At 41.5% G+C, this 21647-nt stretch overlaps 1 protein-coding gene across 2 annotated transcripts in view; it reads right to left on the bottom strand.

The window, feature by feature from the left end:
- LOC128698509 (adhesion G protein-coupled receptor A3) overlaps positions 1 to 20431 on the bottom strand; it is a 257504-nt gene extending 237073 nt beyond the window's left edge. For both annotated transcript variants that reach the window (XM_053790761.2, XM_053790765.2), the window contains exon 1: positions 20285 to 20431. The gene's annotated coding sequence lies outside the window, so the exon portion shown is untranslated. The remainder of the gene's footprint in view (positions 1 to 20284) is intronic.
- Positions 20432 to 21647: the final 1216 nt, after the last annotated feature.

The raw sequence follows: 21647 nt of genomic DNA, 5'->3' as shown, positions 1-21647 counted from the left end.
GAAGGTCCTTGATCTGTATTCCCTCGAACGCAGGCGAGAGAGATACCTGGAGTTTACCTGGAGAGAGTTCCGGGGGTCAACGCCCCTGCGGCCCGGTCTGTGACCAGGCCTCCTGGTGGATCAGAGCCTGATCAACCAGGCTGTTACTGCTGGCTGCACGCAAACCAACGTACGAGCCACAGCCCGGCTGATCAGGAACCGACTTTAGGTGCTTGTCCAGTGCCAGCTTGAAGACTGCCAGGGGTCTGTTGGTAGTCCCCCTTATGTATGCTGGGAGGAAGTTGAACAGTCTCAGGCCCCTGACACTTACTGTATGGTCTCTTAACGTGCTAGTGACACCCCTGCTTTTCATTGGGGGGATGTTGCATCGTCTGCCAAGTCTTTTGCTTTTGTAGTGAGTGATTTTCGTGTGCAACTTCGGTACTAGTCCCTCTAGGATTTTCCAGGTGTATATAATCATGTATCTCTCCCGCCTGCGTTCCAGGGAATACAGGTTCAGGAACCTCAAGCGCTCCCAGTAATTGAGGTGTTTTATCTCCATTATGCGCGCCGTGAAGGTTCTCTGTACATTTTCTAGGTCAGCAATTTCACCTGCCTTGAAAGGTGCTGTTAGTGTGCAGCAATATTCCAGCCTAGATAGAACAAGTGACCTGAAGAGTGTCATCATGGGCTTGGCAGCCCTCATTTTGAAGGTTCTCATTATCCATCCTGTCATTTTTCTAGCAGATGCGATTGATACAATGTTATGGTCCTTGAAGGTGAGATCCTCCGACATGATCACTCCCAGGTCTTTGACGTTGGTGTTTCGCTCTATTTTGTTGCCAGAATTTGTTTTGTACTCTGATGAAGATTTAATTTCCTCGTGTTTACCATATCTGAGTACGTAATTGAAATTTCTCATCGTTGAACTTCATATTGTTTTCTGCAGCCCACTGAAAGATTTGTTTGATGTCCGCCTGGAGCCTTGCAGTGTCTGCAATGGAAGACACTGTCATGCAGATTCGGGTGTCATCTGCAAAGGAAGACATGGTGCTGTGGCTGACATCCTTGTCTATGTCAGATATGAGGATGAGGAACAAGATGGGAGCGAGTACTGTGCCTTGTGGAACAGAGCTTTTCACCGTGCCTGCCTCGGACTTTACTCTGTTGACTACTACTCTCTGTGTTCTGTTAGTGAGGAAATTATAGATCCATCGACCGACTTTTCATGTTATTCCTTTAGCACGCATTTTGTGCGCTATTACGCCATGGTCACACTTGTCGAAGGCTTTTGCAAAGTCTGTATATATTACATCTGCATTCTTTTTGTCTTCTAGTGCATCTAGGACCTTGTCATAGTGATCCAATAGTTGAGAGAGACAGGAGCGACCTGTTCTAAACCCATGTTACCCTGGGTTGTGTAACTGATGGGTTTCTAGATGGGTGGTGATCTTGCTTCTTAGGACTCTTTCAAAGATTTTTATGATATGGGATGTTAGTGCTATCGGTCTGTAGTTCTTTGCTGTTGCTTTACTGCCCCCTTTGTGGAGTGGGGCTATGTCTGTTGTTTTTAGTAACTGTGGGATGACCCCCGTGTCCATGCTCCCTCTCCATAGGATGGTAAAGACTCGTGATAGGGGCTTCTTGCAGTTCTTGATGAACACAGAGTTCCATGAGTCTGGCCCTGGGGCAGAGTGCATGGGCATGTCATTTATCACCTGTTCGAAGTCATTTGGCGTCAGGATAACATCAGATAGGCTTGTGTTAACCAAATTTTGTGGCTCTCTCATAAAAAATTCATTTTGATCTTCGACTCTCAGTTTGGTTAGTGGCTTGCTAAAAACTGAGTCATATTGGGACTTGAGTAGCTCACTCATTTCCTTGCTGTCATCTGTGTAGGACCCATCTTGTTTAAGTAAGGGCCCAATACTGGACGTTGTTCTCGACTTTGATTTGGCATGGGAGAAGAAATACTTTGGGTTTCTTTCGATTTCATTTATGGCTTTTAGTTCTTCCCGCGATTCCTGACTCCTATAAGATTCCTTTAGCTTAAGTTCGATGTTTGCTATTTCTCTGACCAGTGTCTCCCTACGCATTTCAGATCGATTGACCTCTTTTAGCCGCTCTGTTATTCTTTTCCGTCGCCTGTAAAGAGAGCGCCTGTCTCTTTCTATTTTACATCTACTCCTCCTTTTTCTTAGAGGAATAAGTCTTGTGCATACATCGAGTGCCACCAAGTTAGAATCTGTTCTAGGCATAAGTTGGGGTCTGTGTTGCTTAGTATATCTTCCCAGCTTATATCGGTTAGGACTTGGTTTACTTGGTCCCACTTTATGTTTTTGTTATTGAAGTTGAATTTCGTGAATGCTCCCTCGTGATTAATCTCATTTTGTCGGTCTGGGGCTCCGCGCATACATGTCTGAACCTCAATTATGTTGTGATCTGAGTATATTGTTTTTGATATGGTGACATTTCTTATCAGATCATCATTGTTAGTGAAGATGAGGTCTAGTGTATTCTCCATTCTAGTAGGCTCTATTATTTGCTGGTTTAAATTGAATTTTGTGCCGAGATTTAAAAACTCGTGTGAGTGTGAGTTTTCATCAGAGCTGCCTCCTGGTGTTATTACTGCAACAATATTATTTGCTATATTCCTCCATTTTAGGTGCCTTAAGTTGAAATCCCCCAGGAGCAAGATGTTGGGTGCAGGAGCTGGAAGATTTTCCAGACAGTGGTCAATTTTTAACAGCTGTTCCTGGAACTGCTGGGATGTTGCATCCGGAGGCTTGTAGACTACCACAATGACTAGGTTTTGGTTCTCGACCTTTACTGCTAAAACTTCCACTACATCATTTGAGGCATTAAGCAGTTCTGTGCAAACAAGTGACTCTGCAATGTACAGGCCAACCCCCCCCCCCTTTTGCCTGTTCACTCTGTCACATCTGTACAGGTTGTAACCTGGGATCCATATTTTGTTGTCCAAGTGATCCTTTATGTGGGTCTCAGTGAAAGCCGCGAACATTGCCTTTGCCTCTGCAAGCAGTCCACGGATGAAAGGTATTTTGTTGTTTGTTGCTGGCTTTAGACCCTGTATATTTGCAAAGAAGAATGTCATCGGACTGGTGGTATTGTTGGTACTGGGGGGGGGATTTTTTTTCCGGCATTAGTATCTGTATCTGTTGGTTTGGAGTGGAAGCCATCGACTGTGGTTCCACTCCAGGAATGACTGGATTTGGTGTACAATTTCTGCCATTTCCTGCCAGTTTTTTTTCCTTCCTGGCACTAAAAAACCTCTCCCTCTTGAGTGGCTGTGGCTACCCAGGTTTTCCCATGGCCTGGATGTTTTGTATCTTTTTGTCCCCTTTAGATGGTGTGCCTGGCAATTTAAGTTATAGCACAGTCTTTCCTGTACTGAAGAGGTACACATTTCAGGGTGAAAAAGCTTACAGGAAGGGAGCTTGCATTTTCCTGTTGTCATATGGGCACGGCATTTTCTAGGGTGGTCATAGTTGCACGTCCCATCTGTTTTTCCAGATTTCCCATGTCTGCAGATACCAAGTGCATAGTATGTGCACAGGCTTGGTTTCCGTTTGCCTTGGGTTTCTGTGACTGTATTCCCTGTTGGTGCATGTTTACCTGTCTTATTCCTATCTTCCCTAGCACCAACAATGGAGCTCCCACCAGTTGTTTTTGGTAATGTATCCTCACTATTGCTAGTGGAGTCCTCTTGTTTGCTATTTCCTGTTGTATTTCTTGTTTGCAATATTGGTTTTATCTTATCTTTGACTACACTTGTTTCCCCACTACGGCTCCTGTCCCCTATGAGGTCATTTATATGCATTCCTTCCTGCGTATAATTCCCGACTACCTGGACAAAATCTCCAGCTTCACCATTACTATCTCCCAGGACAGCACCTCCAGCTTCACCATTACTGTCTCCCAAGACAGCATCTCCAACTTCACCATTTCTGTCTCCCAGGACAGCATCTCCAGCTTCACCATTACTGTCTCCCAGGACAGCACCTCCAGCTTCACCATTACTGTCTCCCAGGACAGCACTATCAGCCCCACATTTACTGACTACCAGGACATCACCTCCAGCCTTACAGTTTCTGACTACATGGCCAGTATCAAGGGCAGTACCATTCAGCCCAGACTTTTCATGATCCCATCTGTTGTAGAAAGCTTCCAGGTTGTCTATGAAAGCAGCTTTGATGTTATCCTCTTTTAATACCCTTGTGATTTTAGTCCACAGATTTATCTCCTTTGGGCATACCCAAAAACACTTCCCTGTTTTAATACTGCTTGTAGCTAGTTCTTGGATATCTGCACAAGGGGCGTGACACCAATTTCCACAAAAATGACAATTTATCCATGTGGAAGCCCGTTTGTTTGATACATGCTAATATACACTTGGAAGGTCCTGGAGGGATTGGTACCAAACCTGCACACGAAAATCACTCCCTATGAAGGCAAAAGACTCGGCAGGAGATGCAACATTCCCCCGATGAAAAGCAGGGGCACCACAGGTACACTGAGAGAACACAGTAAGTGTCTGGGGCCCAAGACTCTTCAATTGCCTCCCAGCATACATAAGGGGGATTACCAATAGACCCCTGGCTGTCTTCAAGAAGGCATTGGACAGGCACCTAAAGTCAATACCTGACCAACCGGGCTGTGGTTCATACGTCAGCTTGTGTGCAGCCAGCAATAACAGCCTGGTTGATCAGACCCTGATTCACCATGAGACCTGGTCTCAGACCGGGCCGAAACCCTTTCCAGGTAAACTCCAAGTAAACCACTCACTATAGGCTAAGGACAAAAATATTATAAGGTAAGTAGTAATGTGTGTACTGTATAGCCTCTCCTCACTAAGTGACGTACTCGTTTACCGACGACTCAAACTTCTGATGGGCACTCTGACCAGTATGCAAACCTAAATGTATATTAGAGCTGATTTCCTCTATTCTGTTTATTGCAATATACAGTACACTGCTGTATAAACATTTAAAAATATACCACAAATGTTATAAATGGTGCAAAGGTGACACTAAAACAATATCAAAGATGGTTGACAAAAACCCACTACCATTATAATATGCTTCTCGCTTAGCGACGAATTTGTTTACTGACGTGGTCTTAGGAATGGAACTCCATCGTTAAGTGAGAAGAGGTTGTATATGCATTTTTTAGACCTGGCTATATTGCTCACTTTATATATGACAGTGTAAACATATTATCAGGCTTTTATATGCAATTGAAATTGAAAAAAAAAAGGCTATTGAGTCATAGTGATTTTTGCTCTACAGCACTAGCCCGGAACCTAACCTGCTGTTTAAGCAGGGCCCTGCAGTAGCCTGGAACCTCACCTGTTGTATAAGCAGGGGCCCTCCTTTACAATGCAATAATCAATTTTATCCATGACCAGTTTCGAGGGCTTTTGTATCCTCGGACCAGCCTGTACTAAGAGAGGAAGATACAGTATAAATGTGTTGGACAAAGTAAATTATGATACAGTGGCCTCCTGCTTAATGACCTACAGAGATTGGAGAAATGTTCCATTAAGCAAAAAATATGCTAAGTGAAACATTTTCATACAGGAATCCATGAATCAGTTTCAAGCATTAATGCATACGTAAAACTGCACTGCTTGTCGTTTAGCTACCTCTCTTTTTGTACATTTAAAAATCCCTACTTAACCTATGTATAGTTCTTAAGTAGTCTTGAAGGATTAGGATTATTCTACCAGAAATGCACCCCATGTTAGTGGCTTTCTTTTGTGCCTAACAATATTTTGTTACATGTAAACTACATTATGTATTTGTATACTGCTGAAAAGAAATACATTGTACTGTATACAATACAGTGGACCCCCGACTTACGATATTAATTCATTCCAGAAGTCTGTTCGGGTGCTGTTACCGAAAGAATTTGTTCCTATAAGGAATATTGTAAATTAGATTAGTCCATTTCAGACCCCCAAAAATACACATACAAAAGCACTTATAAAAATACACTTACATAATTGTTCGAGTTGGGAGCTGATCGTAAGGCGGGGGTCCACTGTATTTGTATTTGTACGATAATTTGAGACGGGGTCCGAGATGATAATACTCTCTATCTAATTCATAGTAATTTTTTCAGTAATAAAATTTAAAATATAGTACAGCCTCTCCTCCATTCCTAAGACCATGTCAGTAAACTAATTTGTCGCTAAGCAAGGAGCACACTATAATGGTAGTGGGTTTGTGTCATCCATCTTTGATATTGTTTTAATGTCACCTTTGCACCATTTATAACATTATAAGGATATTTTTAAATGTTTATACAGTAGTGTACTGTATATTGTAATAAACAGAATAGAGGAAATCAGCTCTAATATACACCTACCATCCGACTTGCGAATGAGTTCGGTTCTGAGAAACCGGTCATAAGTCGAAATGGACGTAAGTCGACCTTTACTACTGAATATCAACACCACATTTTTGTAATGACTTTATTTTATTGTTTTATTTTGGTATTTCATGTTTTACTTTACTTTTTATGCTGTTAGTACTGTATTTTATACTGTAAGGTTTAGGATAAACACTGTGTACAACACAAATAGTTGTTTATTTCCCAGAAATTTGGGAAAAAAAAAACACGGTCGTAAGTCGAGTGGTCGTAAGCCGAGCAGGTCGTAAGTCAGATGGTAGGTGTACATTATTTAGGTATGCATACTGGTCAGAGAGCCCATCGTAAGTCCGAGTCATCGGTAAACCAGTACGTCACTAAGCAAGAAGCTGTATACTCGCCTAAGATGAAGCCACTGTTCAGTAGAGGCATAGGTGTGTTATGTATAATCTTGTTTATGAGTGCATAATGCCAACAAATAAGAAAAATTATGAAAATACTGAGAGAGGTACTCGCTGTTTTCATTAGAGTGAAGAGGTTGTGATGGCTCTTAGGCTGCCTATTGTTGGGCTAAAGTTAAACAATAATTGATGGCCTAGGGGCTATCACAATCCTTCAATCCCACAATATCAGTCTTGTTGTGATATTTCTCTCAATATTTTGGTGATTTCTCATATTTATTTTCATGCATTCAAAACACCGAGGGAGGGAAAGGGGGAGATAACACCAGTGTCTCTATTCAACAAAAGATCTACTGCCAGTGAAGGGAGGGAGGGAGACAGGGAGGGAGGAGTAATGGGAAGTAAAGTATGTAACATAATATTGCTCCTCTCTCCTACACACAGCCAGAACCTGTTTTGCCCAGGGTGATAAACTATATAAACCATTAGCCCCATTTTCCTAATACACTATTTTAATGGATGCTGCACAGGACATGAAAACACTACAAATTGACTGCTGATGCAGGGAACAAATGATTTAGTCCCATATGTGGAGACCTTAAACAATATACAGTACTGCAGTAGTATATATTAATATAGCTGTACATGGAATGACTGGAAACAGTCGTTAAGAGGTGGGGAGCAGTTGCCAGCCTGGAATCTGGTCATGTAGCAGGGAAAGGGCCGTTAAACGGGGACCTATTGTGCTATATTTTTTATTTTAAAGCAAATTTTCACTTAGCAGTAAATATGGTTGGCACTCGAGTGTTAACTACTGTGGGTTGCATCCTGGCAGTGGCAATACGTGGTATATACAGTAACTTAAATACATTATTATTTTTATTATTATTATTATTGTAATCATGGGAGAGTGCTAAACCCATAGGGTTACAGAGCACACATGGGGGGATGGAAGGTATTCAGGGAACTGGAGCACAGATCCAATTCCCTAGATCAAGAGCCCCCTCACCAGTGTCAATGAACCTCTCTTGAGGGGAACTTAAATACAGCTGGGCTTAGAAATGAAATGAGGTAAGATAACAGCTGTAAATATTTTCCCTCACAAAATATATAATGCAGTTTACATGTTTTTTTATTATTTTTTTATTATCACACTGGCCGATTCCCACCAAGGCAGGGTGGCCCGAAAAAGAAAAACTTTCACCATCATTCACTCCATCACTGTCTTGCCAGAAGGGTGCTTTACACTACAGTTTTTAAACTGCAACATTAACACCCCTCCTTCAGAGTGCAGGCACTGTACTTCCCATCTCCAGGACTCAAGTCCGGCCTGCCGGTTTCCCTGAACCCCTTCATAAATGTTACTTTGCTCACACTCCAACAGCACGTCAAGTATTAAAAACCATTTGTCTCCATTCACTCCTATCAAACACTCTCACGCATGCCTGCTGGAAGTCCAAGCCCCTCGCACACAAAACCTCCTTTACCCCCTCCCTCCAACCTTTCCTAGGCCGACCCCTACCCCGCCTTCCTTCCACTACAGACTGATACACTCTTAAAGTCATTCTGTTTTGCTCCATTCTCTCTACATGTCCGAACCACCTTAACAACCCTTCCTCAGCCCTCTGGACAACAATTTTGGTAATCCCGCACCTCCTCCTAACTTCCAAACTACGAATTCTCTGCATTATATTCACACCACACATTGCCCTCAGACATGACATCTCCACTGCCTCCAGCCTTCTCCTCGCTGCAACATTCATCACCCATGCTTCACACCCATATAAGAACGTTGGTAAAACTATACTCTCATACATTCCCCTCTTTGCCTCCAAGGACAAAGTTCTTTGTCTCCACAGACTCCTAAGTGCACCACTCACCCTTTTCCCCTCATCAATTCTATGATTCACCTCATCTTTCATAGACCCATCCGCTGACACGTCTACTCCCAAATATCTGAATACATTCACCTCCTCCATACTCTCTCCCTCCAATCTGATATCTAATCTTTCATCACCTAATCTTTTTGTTATCCTCATAACCTTACTCTTTCCTGTATTCACTTTCAATTTTCTTCTCTTGCACACCCTACCAAATTCATCCACCAATCTCTGCAACTTCTCTTCAGAATCTCCCAAGAGCACAGTGTCATCAGCAAAGAGCAACTGTGACAACTCCCACTTTGTGTGATTCTTTATCTTTTAACTCCACGCCTCTTGCCAAGACCCTCGCATTTACTTCTCTTACAACCCCATCTATAAATATATTAAACAACCATGGTGACATCACACATCCTTGTCTAAGGCCTACTTTTACTGGGAAATAATTTCCCTCTTTCCTACATACTCTAACTTGAGCCTCACTATCCTCGTAAAAACTCTTCACTGCTTTCAGTAACCTACCTCCTACACCATACACCTGCAACATCTGCCACATTGCCCCCCTATCCACCCTGTCATACATACGCCTTTTCCAAATCCATAAATGCCACAAAGACATCTTTAGCCTTATCTAAATACTGTTCACTTATATGTTTCACTGTAAACACCTGGTCCACACACCCCCTACCTTTCCTAAAGCCTCCTTGTTCATCTGATATCCTATTCTCCGTCTTACTCTAAATTCTTTCAATAATAACTCTACCATACACTTTACCAGGTATACTCAACACACTTATCCCCCTATAATTTTTGCACTCTCTTTTATCCCCTTTGCCTTTATACAAATGAACTATGCATGCTCTCTGCCAATCCCTAGGTACCTTACCCTCTTCCATACATTTATTAAATAATTGCACCAACCACTCCAAAACTATATCCCCACCTGCTTTTAACATTTCTATCTTTATCCCATCAATCCCGGTTGCCTTACCCCCTTTCATTTTACCTACTGCCTCACGAACTTCCCCCACACTCACAACTGGCTCTTCCTCACTCCTACAAGATGTTATTCCTCCTTGCCCTATACACGAAATCACAGCTTCCCTATCTTCATCAACATTTAACAATTCCTCAAAATATTCCCTCCATCTTCCCAATACCTCTAACTCTCCATTTAATAACTCTCCTCTCCTATTTTTAACTGACAAATTCATTTGTTCTCTAAGCTTTCTTAACTTGTTAATCTCACTCCAAAATGTTTTCTTATTTTCAACAAAATTTGTTGATAACATCTCACCCACTCTCTCATTTGCTCTCTTTTTACATTGCTTCACCACTCTCTTAACCTCTCTCTTTTTCTCCATATACTCTTCCCTCCTTGCATCACTTCTACTTTGTAAAAACTTCTCATATGCTAACTTTTTCTCCCTTACTACTCTCTTTACATCATCATTCCACCAATCGCTCCTCTTCTCTCCAGCACCCACTTTCCTGTAACCACAAACTTCTGCTGAACACTCTAACACTACATTTTTAAACCTACCCCATACCTCTTCGACCCCATTGCCTATGCTCTCATTAGCCCATCTATCCTCCAATAGCTGTTTATATCTTACCCTAACTGCCTACACTTTTAGTTTATAAACCTTCACCTCTCTCTTCCCTGATGCTTCTATTCTCCTTGTATCCCATCTACCTTTTACTCTCAGTGTAGCTACAACTAGAAAGTGATCTGATATATCTGTGGCCCCTCTATAAACATGTACATCCTGAAGTCTACTCAACAGTCTTTTATCTACCAATACATAATCCAACAAACTACTGTCATTTTGCCCTACATCATATCTTGTATACTTATTTATCCTCTTTTTCTTAAAATATGTATTACCTATAACTAAACCCCTTTCTATACAAAGTTCAATCAAAGGGCTCCCATTACCATTTACACCTGGCACCCCAAACTTACCTACCACACCCTCTCTAAAAGTTTCTCCTACTTTAGCATTCAGGTCCCCTACCACAATTACTCTCTCACTTGGTTCAAAGGCTCCTATACATTTACTTAACATCTCCCAAAATCTCTCTCTCTCCTCTACATTCCTCTCTTCTCCAGGTGCATACACGCTTATTATGACCCACTTCTCGCATCCAACCTTTACTTTAATCCACATAATTCTTGAATTTACACATTCATATTCTCTTTTCTCCTTCCATAACTGATCATTCAACATTACTGCTACCCTTTCCTCTGCTCTAACTCTCTCAGATACTCCAGATTTAATCCCATTTATTTCCCCCCACTGAAACTCCCCTACCCCCTTCAGCTTTGTTTCGCTTAGGGCCAGGACATCCAACTTCTTTTCATTCATAACATCAGCAATCATCTGTTTCTCGTCATCCGCACTACATCCATGCACATTCAAGCATCCCAGTTTTATAAAGTTTTTCTTCTTCTCTTTTTTAGTAAATGTCTACAGGAGAAGGGGTTACTAGCCCATTGCTCCCGGCATTTTAGTCGCCTCATACGACACGCATGGCTTACGGAGGAAAGATTCTTTTCCACTTCTCCATGGACAATAGAAGAAATAAAGAAGAACAAGAGCTCTTTAGAAAAAGGAGAAAAACCTAGATGTATGTATATATATATACATGTGCGTGTCTGTGAAGTGTGAGCAAAGTGTAAGTAGGAGTAGCAAGATATCCCTGTTATCTAGCGTGTTTATGAGACAGAAAAAGAAACCAGCAATCCTACCATCATGCAAAACAGTTACAGGTTTCTGTTTCACAGTCATCTGGCAGGACGGTAGTACTTCCCTGGGTGGTTGTTGTCTACCAACCTACTACCTTCATGTAGCATTGTAATTCTACCTACAATACAGCAAAAAAATAAAAAATTATAACCATTAAAATTATTTACACTGGTTGTCTCCCACTAAGGCAGAGTGGCCTGACAAAGAAGAAAACACCTTCACTGTCACTCATTTAGCCACTGTTTTGCCAGAAGCACAATGACCACAAATTATTCTTAATACAGCATACAATTTTATTTGTAGACACTAACAATTAAAAACATCCACAAAAATCATTTCCAGCATCCATAATTAAGCCTATTAAAATAAAGATGTATTATGCAATACCCTCTGAAACTGCTTTTTGATTAATAATTTTCTATAAATATTAAAGAATGAGTAAGCCTATATTGCATATATTATTTAAATTCCCAAACAAATCACACAGCCTCAAAAGCGACAATTAATATTTGGCCTTGAATCTTCCTCACTTTGATTACAGTGGAACCTCGGTACTCAAACTTAATTAATTCCAGAAGGCTGCTCGAGTATCGAACGAATTTTTCCCAACTAATTTTCTTTTTGGCTGGTTGTTATCATTAATCTTCATAGGCCCCATGGTGACTTATACAAATATAAAAACACCAAAAAATGTGAGACAACGTGAAATAATTTACAGCAAAGTTCTGGCAGGTTGTGTTTGTTTGGTCAAGTGCAGAGCTTTGTTCAAGTAGGGAGCTGTTCGAGTACCAAGGTTCCACTGTACAGTGGACCCCCGCATAACGATTTTAATCCGTGCAAGAGGGGTAATTGTTATGCGAAATAATCGGTATGTGAATGAATTTTCCCCATAAGAAATAATGGAAATAAAATTAATCCGTGCAAGACACCCAAAAGTATGAAAAAAAAATTTTTACCACATGAAATATACATTTTCCTACACACAAAGAGAAGGATACATGCACAATAGTAGAGTAGTACATGCACAGTATATATTGTGCATGTACTAGTCTACTAAATGAAGAATAAATGACACTTACCTTTATTGAAGATGCAGCAATGACTGATGAGACACTGTGTCCTGGGAGTGCCTTTTCCTCCTGAGTACTGTAGGTCCTGTTTGGCATTTTCTTCCAGAACAGGCCTTATCACACTGTGTATGCCACTACGATTCTTAAATCTCTCAAACCAACCTTTGCTGGCTTTAAATTCACCAATATGAGCACTAGTTCCAGGCATTTTTCCCTGTTCACCTGGGTGTTAGTCGACTTGTGTGGGTTGCATCCTGGGAGACAAGATTAAGGACCCCAATGGAAATAAGTTAGACAGTCTTCGATGACACTGACTTTTTTGGGTTATCCTGGGTGGCAAATCCTCTGGGGTTAATTGTTTCTTGGTATTCTCAATAAGCCACACCAACAACGGTGCTACAGCAGCAGCAGCAGCTGACGGTGGTACAGCAGCAACAGACGATGCTACAGCAGCAGCAGCAGACGATGCTACAGCAGCAGCAGCAGCAGACGATGCTACAGCAGCAGCAGACGATGCTACAGCAGCAGCAGACGATGCTACAGCAGCAGCAGACGATGCTACAGCAGCAGCAGCAGCTGACGGTGGTACAGCAGCAACAGACGATGCTACAGCAGCAGCAGACGATGCTACAGCAGCAGCAGCAGCAGACGATGCTACAGCAGCAGCAGACGATGCTACAGCAGCAGCAGACGATGCTACAGCAGCAGCAGCAGCTGACGGTGGTACAGCAGCAACAGACGATGTTACAGCAGCAGCAGACGATGCTACAGCAGCAGCAGCAGCAGACGATGCTACAGCAGCAGCAGCAGCTGACAGTGCAGCAGCAGCAGCAGCTGTACCACCAATAGTAGCGATGGTTGATTGGGGTTTATTATACAACCTGGCCAGCTCGGAGACACGCACTCCACTTTCATACTTATCAATGATCTTTTTCTTCATCTCTATTGTAATTCTCACCCTTATTGCTGTAGGGTTGGCACTAGAAGCTTTCTTGGGGCCCATGGTCACTTATTTTCCAGAAAAAGCACCGAAAACACTGTAATAATACGAAATATTCCGATTGTATGCTTGGATGTTACCACGGAGGCTGGCTGGTAAACAATGCCACCGGTGGAACATGTGAGCGTGGCTCAGGCCGCACATTGGACGCGTCTCGGACGAAAATCGGTGAGCGGGTTTTTAAGCGGTATGTGAGGCAAAATTTTTGCGATTAAAGCAAGCGGTATGCGGATTAATCGCTATGTGATGCCATCGTTATGCGGGGGTCCACTGTATTTGGTTACCAGTAGAAAACACACTCCATGTAAATAACCCAAGGAACGGATGGGGTTTCAACCCACAGCAAGTGAGTGGTAAAACCCCAGGCCAGTATGTTAACCACTGGGCCAGCTGGCTACAATAAGATTCATCCAACTAGGTATATTTCTATACACCATAAGGAGGTTAGCATGGTCTACTCAAAGCCATCATGACAACTTTGAGGGGACTTCAGCTAGAGTTCATCACAGCTATGCTGGCGGGAGATTTATTTGTAAAAACTTGCATTTGTTGTCACAATAGTGGTCCATACTAACCTCCCTATCATGTATAAATATACCTAGTTGGATGAATCTTACTGTAGCCAGCTGGCCCAGTGGCTCACACACTGGCCTGGAGTTTGAGCACTCACTCGCCATGGGTTCTACCCCACCCATTCTGTGATATGTTTGCAATCGTTTTATGATTTCAAAAGTCATGCTCCATGTAAATGGTATTAAAATGTTAATCTGTAAGGCTAACAAACTTTTACACAGTAATTTAACAGTATGAAAATAACTGCTGGCACTACATGTACTGTATCTCATTATACAATATGTTGTACTGCATGTATGTATGAAAGGTATGAAATTTGAAAAGCATTGACTTGGGAATCACTCTAGGTATGACACATGTGCACATGCTACATTAACAAAGCTGTGACCTGGGAGATCTCTGTATGCATGATATATGTGCACATGCTTCAAGAGTAGACTGAAGCTTGTGGCATCTTTCATTAGTGTCCGGTTGCTGTGCTACTTACAACCTCCTCTTCTAAACTATTACATTATTATACCAAGCTCTTTGTGCAGATAAACTTTCTGGCATTATTTTGACGGCTTTTCTGCCTTGTGGTTATGGCCTCTTGTCCTATTAATACCCACATGGGAGATGCCTTCAAGGCAGTGATAGGCTTTTGATCCTCAGATTTAATATGATTACCTGGAGTATACCTAGAGGAGGTTTTGGGGGTCAACACCCCTGCAGCCTGGTCTGTGACCAGGCCTCATGGTGGATCAGGGTCTGATCAACCAGGCTGTTACTGTTGGCCACACGCAACCTGATGTACAAACTACAGCCCAGCTGGTCAGGTACCGACTTTAGGTGCCTGTCCAGCACCTTCTTGAAGACAGCCAGGGGTCTATTGGTATTTCTCCTTATGTATGATGGAAGGCAGTTGAACAGTCTGGGGCCCCCTCATACTTATTGTGTTCTATTATGCTAGTGGTGCCCCTGCTTTTCATTGGGGAGAAGTTGCATCGACTGCCGAGTCTTTTGCTTTCACAGGGAGTGATTTTTGTGTGTAAGTCTGGTACTAATCCCTCTAGGATTTTCCAAGTGTATATAATCATGTATCTCTCCCGCCTGCATTCTAGGAAGTACAGGTTGAGGAACTTCAAGTGTTCCCAGTAACTGAGGCGTTTTATCACAGTTGTGTGTGCCAGGAAGGTTCTCTGTACATTTTCTAAGTCAGCAATTTCACCTGCCTTGAAAGGTGCTGTTAGTGTGCATCCCATTCTCCAGGAACTTTATGACCCCTACAGGTTTAGCAAATTCCCATTATTATAAATCTACTATTGCTAATTCTTTTATATAAATATTGTACCATACTTTTCTAAGTTTGAATGTTGTTATCATATCTTATTCTCATATCACTCAAGGATGGAATATCCAGTGTGATGTGATATACAGTAATGTCATAGACCCTCAATCAAGGCTTTAACAGAGAAAATTTTATAAATGCAATTGCAAAAATGCAACAGAGCATACTAAGAGGTCTTTTTCCATGTGGTATGCACAAGATTATTATTATAAACATAAGGGAGCGCTAAGCTCATAGGATTATACAGCGCACGTGGGGGGATTATTATTATTACAATCAAAAAGAAGCGCTAAACCACAAGGGCTATACAGCGCTGCAGGGCAGGAAGGAAGCGAGGGTATCAGGTGGCAAAAGGGAGATGGACGAGTAATAGGTTACGGAGAACAGCGGGGCAGCAAGAGATTGAGGTAGAAAGGGCTGAGGGGAGTGTGAAAGGTATCATAATCAGAGTTTGTGGAGTAAATCAGTCGTTGTCAAGAAGTCAATGAGAGAGTCAGGATTAAAGAAAGGTCCATCAGCAAGGGAAGGGAAGGTAAAGAGAGAGTAGTAGAGCGGAGACGACGTTGGAGGTAAATTCTGCGTGCTTGTTGATAGAGAGAGCAGTCTAACAGAATGTGGCTAATCGATACTGGAACTTGACACTGCTCACAGAGAGGAACAGGGTGCCTCTCCATGAGATACCCATGAGTAAGACGAGTGTGGCCAATGCGAAGGCGGGAGAGAGTAGTCTCCCAACCTCGGCACTGATGACAAGAAGATGGCCAGTAATCTATGCTCGGTTTAATAGAATGAAGTTTGTTACTGAGCAGAGTTGACCAATGTTGTTGACAACGGGTGTGAAGGTGGGTAGCTATTACAGCAAAATAGTCCAGAAATGGAACACATCTATATGAAATTGGTAGGTCATGTACTGCTGACCACGCAGCAGTGTCTGCCTGTTCATTGCCCTGTACGTCAACATGACCAGAGACCCAAAAAAAAACAATATCTTTATGCCTGGTAGAGATACGGCGTAGCCAAAGTTGAATACGGAGAACTAGGGGGCGAGATGTATCAAATTTTCATACAGCCTGTAGAGCACTAAGGGAGTCTGAGACAACCACAAATGATAACACAGGCATAGATGCAATACAAATAAGTGCTGCAAGAATGGCATACAATTCAGCAGTAAAAATGCTAGCCGAAGAGAGTAAATGCCCTCTCACGACGCTGTCTGGAAACATTGCTGCGAATCCGACGCCGTCAAAAGACTTAGAGCCATCTGAGTACACTGCGTTGGTATGAGAATGAGAGTGGAAGTGGTCAAGAAGAAGAGAGTGGGAAGCCACCGTAGGCAGTTGGGCTTTTGAGCAAGGGAGCGAGAAAGAACAGACCTGAACAGCTGGAACTTCCCAGGGGGGTAGGGAAAAGTGAGATGCTACATGAACATATAAAGGTGGTAACTGGAGGGAAGACATGAGTAAACGTAGGCGAAGAGAGAAAGGACGGAGTAAACAGGGGCGGCGAACAAATAATGTCTACTAATATCGGTGACCATTCTATAAATGGAAGGATTGCGGAGATCGTGAGAGCGGACATAGTAGCGAAGGCAATGGGCATCACGGCGATCAGACAAGGATGGAACATTCGCTTCTGCATAGAGGCTCTCAACAGGGGAAGAGCGAAAAGCACCAAGGCACAAATGTAATCCTTGGTGATGGATGGGGTTAAGGCTAGAGAGAGTAGCAGGAGAGGCCGCTGAATAGATCTGGTCACCATAATCGAGTTTCGATAAAATGAGGGCTGAATGTAGGCTAAGGAGAGTTCGACGATCAGCTCCCCATGAAAGATGAGCAAGGGTTTTAAGAAGGTTCAGCCGGCTGTGACAAGTTGCCTTCAGAGAGGTAATGTGAGGTTTCCAGGATAACCTACGGTCAAAGAGGAGGCCTAGAAACCTGACTATCACGTTCAGGGATACGGGAGCCATAGAGATACAAAGGATGATCGGAGATGACAGAGCATCTAGTGAAAGTAATTTGGCGAGTTTTCGTACTGGAAAATTTAAACCCATGTGTGGTGGCCCAATTGGAAACACTGTCGACCGCATGCTGGAGAGAAACTGTAATGAGGCGACAGTCAGCACCTGCACAAGCAATAGCGAAGTCATCAACATAAAGTGATGACCAAATATTGGATGGAAGAACAAAGGCCAAATCATTTATAGCAAGGAGAAAAAGTGTTGTGCTCAGAACACATCCCTGAGGGACACCTTCAGCCTGGACAAAGTCCGGGGAGAGCACATTATTGACTCGAACACGGAAATGTCTCAGTTAAAAAGTTCTTAAGGAAGGATGGTAGATTGCCTCGGAGGCCTAAGGAGTGGGCTTGGGCCAAAATATTATACCTCCAAGTTGTGTCATATGCCTTCTCAAGGTCAAAAAATATGGCAACAACCGAGTTGTTGTTCGCAAAGGCATTACAAACATGAGTATCCAAGTGCAGTAAGGGGTCTATGGTAGATCAGCCCTTACGAAAGCCATATTGACTAGTGGAGAGACTGTTGTGTGTCTCTAAATACCACATTAAACATCGATTTACCAGACGTTCCATCAATTTGCAAACTGCACTAGTAAGAGCAATGGGACGATAGTGGGAGGCCACGTGGGGGGAAATGGAAGGTTTTCAGGCTCAATTCAGGGAACCAGACCACAGATCCAATTCCCAAGATCAAGAGCCCCTCACCAGCGTCAAGGAACCTTCCTTGACGGGGGTATGTACGAGAGAAGCCTCAATTAAAAGCCCAATGTATCTGAGTGTACCACCTATTTGTAGCTACATGACCTGCCCCCCCCCCTTCTTTTTTAAAAAAAAAAAAAAAACACAGGGTTTGACAAGGTTAGGTTAAGGATCCCTAGTTTTATTGACAAGCTATTTACAGGCTAAGGATTCCTAACTTTATTGACAAGCTAGGAGCTTGTCAATATGATATGACTAGTGATAAGACATCATATCACTAGTCATACAGTAATGGGTAGTTTAAAAATATAAAACACTATGTGGTGGCTCACACCTCTATTTGGAGTCCAAACATCAGTCTTTTCATAAAAATAGATTTAATGGAACCCTAAATTAACAGATGTCAGATTTAACAAACAACCTCTATGACCAGATGAATGTTAGGAACCATTCATGTGGCCACAGATGAATGTTAACTCCTGAACTGTGCTATTCTTCCTGTCTGCTAAGTAAAATCATTTTGGAGATACATACATAATATATATATATTTATATACAGTATATATCATATTTATATATATATATATTTATATATATACGTCATGCCGAATAGGCAGAACTTGCGATCTTGGCTTAAATAGCAAGGCTCATCTTGCCATATAGGACAAGTGAAAATTTGGGTATGCAATAATTTCGCCAAAATCATTCTGAACCTAACGAAAAAAATATATTTCACTGTTTGTTTAGTATTAAATTATTGTAAACAAATTAAAATATTTTTAGTTGGGTTAGGCTAAAATAAATTGTTCTTGTTATAATAAGGTTACATAAGTTTTCTAAGATTCTTTTGCAGCAAAATTAAAAATTTTTACATTAAAATTAATGAAATAATATATCTTTAAACGTATAAGAGAAAATTTTAGAAAGGACTTAATTTTAAATGAGTTCTTGCTAATTGACCAGTTTTACACATTCGGCACGACATATATATATATAATGAGTGTGTGTGTGTGTGTGTGTGTGTGTGTGTGTGTGTGTGTGTGTGTGTGTGTGTGTGTGTGTGTGGTGTAAATATTATGCAGAAAATTCAGAGTGTGGAATTTAGAAGAAGGTGTGGAGTTAATAAAAGTATTAGTCAGAGGGCAGAAGAGGGGTTGTTGAGGTGGTTTGGTCATTTAGAGAGAATGGATCAAAGTAGAATGACATGAAGAGCGTATAAATCTGTAGGGGAAGGAAGGCGGGGTAGGGGTCATCCTCGAAAAGGTTGTAAGGAAGGGGTAAGGGAGGTTTTGTGGGCGAGGGGCTTGGACTTCCAGCAGGCGTGCATGAGCGTGTTAGATAGGAGTGAATGGAGACAAATGGTACTTGGGACCTGACGATCTGTTGGAGTGTGAGCAGGGTAATATTTAGTGAAGGGATTCAGGGAAACAGGTTATTTTTATATAGCCGGACTTGAGTCCTGGAAATGGAAAGTACAATGCCTGCACTCTAAAGGAGTGGTTTGGGATATTAGCAGTTTGGAGGGATATGTTGTGTACCTTTATACGTATATATGTACTTCTAAACTGTTGTATTATGAGCACCTCTGCAAAAACAGTGATAATGTGTGAGTGTGGTGAAAGTGTTGAATGATGAAAGTATTTTCTTTTTGGGAATTTTCTTTCTTTTTGGGTCACCCTGCCTCGGTGGGAGATGGCCGACTTGTTAAAAAAAAAAATACATATATAATTACATATATTACTTCATACATAGATACATTAATACACATAAATGATACATACACATGCATACATAAATTCATTATCTCTGCCCTCAAAAACTACTATAATATGTATATTCTTTATAACATGCAAAAGAAGAACTAACATTTATTTTCCAATAATTACTATAAGTAGAAGCAAGCGCTAAACCCACTAGGGATATTTTCTAATAAGATACATAGTTTTACAAAGTTTTACATCACAATGGTATTTATTGAATTACATGGGAGAAATAAACTCGATTTAAAAAACAAAGTGTCTGATGTATTTTGAGTTATTGAATATATTACTTATGACCCTAAATGTAAGCTTATGTACCAAAGCTTAATGGAAAAAAAAACTTCAGCATTTGTAGAGGTGCTGAATGAGTGAGTGTAGATGAGTACTGATGAGCCAGGAGACTCACCACCTGGACTCAGCAAGGTGATGTACTCACCTAACTCATGGACTCGTGTGGTGGCTGCTGGATCATGCCACGGCTCGTGTATCAAGTTAAAATGTGGGATAAATCCTGGTGGAGTACACACCTCACACAATACAACACTCTGGACTGGCAGTTCTCTCCTCTGATTGGCTCTTCACTAGTCACAACCTCACTGCTGATTGGTCAACAAAAATACACATAAACAAAACGCTGAGTGAGAGAAAGTGGGACTTAATGCATGAGAGAAAACGATGAGGGTTTAACTTAAGTGTAACAAAAATAAATTTTGTGTTGTTGGTTAGGTTTGTTAAGGTTCGTCGGGAAACAAGACAGGCGTTTCCTGACGGGGGTCTTAGTTGATGACCCACCGCTGGAGCTTTTGGTCATCTGACCGAGGCCTTCCGCTGGCTTACCGGTCCACCCCTTTAAAAATTATGGTTACTTACGAACATTTAGATCATCCCTGTGTTGCTGGGTTACACAAAGAGAGTACATAACTCCAGTGAGTTCTTGAATGAATCCCTTTACGCATTTAACCTGTAATGGCTTTCTCTTTCGTAACAGGTAGTTGGATGAAAGATAGATTGATAAGGTATTAAAGGACCCCAATGGAAATAAGTCACTGACTTTTTTGCGGTAATCCTAGGTTCTCTACACATGCTGCAATGTGTGATAATCCATGTAACTATTTGTGTATACCTGAATAAACTTACTAATCCTTTGGTAGAGCCATCAGGATTCTAGAAATTTGGGATTACAACTAGGAGGCAATGATCCGACAAGATAAAACTTAATATCTTTAATATAAAACTGTCTAAAAAGATAAATACTACACGGAGTGTGATACAAATTATTATTATTATTATAATCAAAAAGAAGCGCTAAGCCACAAGGACTATACAGCAGTGTGATACAAAGCTTTTCTCTCTCTTGTTGAGTACTGCTCTTGGTACTAGTGCTGAAGGCACTTGACTTAAGAGTACAACTTCGAGAATACTTTACTACAATGATATTCTTGTAGATACAAATCTTACATAATTTATATATATGATAGTTTCAGTAATTTTCAAATACAAGTAATGCCTTGACGTGGCTAGACTCGTAATCAAGCCCAAACAAGATTAATCATAATTCTTCGAATAATATATTGTTTCATCTATAGTTCCCTACAAAGGAAGAGCTGACACATAGATAAAGATATATGTCGAAACATCAGAATATAACAGTCACAACAGAGCAGGAACAAAAATAAATTTATTAAACCCAACAGAGATCTTCAAGTCGTACCACAAACCTTCATGCTGAGTCTAAGTTCGGCCCAACACAATTCTGGACAATGGTAATACAGCAACCATACTTTAGAACGTCAGAAAGA

This window comes from Cherax quadricarinatus, chromosome 88 (genome assembly GCF_038502225.1).
Source record: "Cherax quadricarinatus isolate ZL_2023a chromosome 88, ASM3850222v1, whole genome shotgun sequence".
Classification (NCBI taxonomy): domain Eukaryota; kingdom Metazoa; phylum Arthropoda; class Malacostraca; order Decapoda; family Parastacidae; genus Cherax; species Cherax quadricarinatus.
This window is presented reverse-complemented; position numbering and strand designations above follow the sequence as displayed.